The sequence below is a fragment of the Phascolarctos cinereus genome, unplaced genomic scaffold (genome assembly GCF_003287225.1).
Source record: "Phascolarctos cinereus isolate Bilbo 61053 unplaced genomic scaffold, phaCin_HiC Scaffold_2;HRSCAF=192, whole genome shotgun sequence".
NCBI lineage: Eukaryota > Metazoa > Chordata > Mammalia > Diprotodontia > Phascolarctidae > Phascolarctos > Phascolarctos cinereus.
The window spans coordinates 4,089,696-4,091,238 of NW_027555625.1; the positions used below are offsets into that span (position 1 = coordinate 4,089,696).

The window sequence follows — 1,543 nt, forward strand, 5'->3', positions numbered from 1 at the left end:
ATCAAAGCTATGGTTTTTCTAGGGGAAACGTATGGCTGTGAGAGTTGGATTATAAAGAAAACTGAGAGTGCATGGAATCACTGCTTTTGAATTGTGGTGGAGAAGACTTTTTTGAAAGTCCCTTAAACAGCAAGGAGATCAAGTCAGTCAATCCTTAAAGAAATGAATTCAGGCTATTTATTGGAAAAATAAATACTTAAATACTTTGACCCGTAAGAAAAAGATGGTACCCATTGGAAAAGACCTTGATGTTGGGAAAGATTGAAGGCAAAAGGAGAAGGGGCTGGCAGAGGATGAGATGGATGGATGGTGTCATGGAAACAGTGAACATGAGCTTGGTCAGACTTTGGGAGACAGTGGAGGATAGAAGGGCCTGGCATGCTGGGGTCCATGGACTCACAAAGAGTCAGAAATGACTAAACAACTGAATAACAAATTATGATTACTGATTAATCAACAAGTGTCTATTCAGTGCTTACTCTGTGCCAGGCACTCTGAGGGTCCAATACATTAAGAAGATGGACAGAAAGTAAGAAGCAGTATGGTATGGTGGCTAGAGTACTGCACTTAGAGCCAGAAAGACTTGGTTTTGAGCTCTGCCTGAGACACTTACCAGCTGCGGGACCTGCGCAAGTCACTTACCTCCCTTCAGTCTCCGTTTCCTTATCTGCAGAACGAGGGGGTTAGAATCATGATGTATGGAAAGAGAGGAGGTTAGTCCTCCCCTCGATAAGTATGGAAGAGGTCTTACTGACCTTTACAACATGTGCATGGAGAAGTTATTGACACCTATTCTGTGGCTTTTTTGTTCATTTTTAGAGTCAATGTGAAGTGATGTAGTTGTACTGAATGATGTGATGAGCCTGGAGACAGGAAGACCTGGATTCAAATTCTGCCTCTGCTGATAGATTTGGACCCTCAGCAAGTCACTTAACTCTAAAGCCTCCATTTCTTCATTGATGCTGTTGTGATGAAAAGCCTCCATATCAGTCTTTCTGCTCAGGAAACCATTTTGAACCGTCAAAGCATGAGGCTCTTCGATCCAAATCAAAATGTACTGCTGGCCACCAAGGCGACCAGAATGCTGTAGGCCTTGGGACTAGGATGGATGAGGTGAAAGGAGCTGGGGAAAAGGCTGACTTATACGTGTGTGTGTGTGTGTGTGTGTGTGTGTGTGTGTGTATCTATGTCTACATATGAGGAGAGCTGGATGCTCTCTTGTGTGTGTTGTGGAGGGGGTGGAGAAGGCTGCCCTAATAGGAGGGGGAGGATTGAGCCAGGGAATAGTAGGGGGAGGGCACCGTAGGGCCCGGCAACAGTGGCAGGAAAGGAGAGAGGCATCACCCACATGGTGAATGAACCGTGCCTGCTGCCCCCCTCCCCTGCTCGACCAGCCTTTCCTCCCTGCCCTTCTGGGCTGGCCCGTACGTTGCGTGGGGAGGGGAGGGGGAGGTTAGACTGGATGTAACTCCCCCTGGGGTCAGGGTCCAACTCCAGCCAGGGGAAGGGAAACTCTCGCTTGTCCTGGCACTCGTGAACCAAA

At 47.4% G+C, this 1,543-nt stretch overlaps 1 non-coding gene across 1 annotated transcript; it reads left to right on the forward strand.

Moving 5' to 3' along the window:
- The first annotated feature begins 691 nt into the window (after positions 1-691).
- On the forward strand, positions 692-817 carry LOC144456086 (U6atac minor spliceosomal RNA). The gene has a single exon (XR_013484989.1). It is a non-coding gene; the product is annotated as a U6atac minor spliceosomal RNA (small nuclear RNA).
- Positions 818-1,543: the final 726 nt, after the last annotated feature.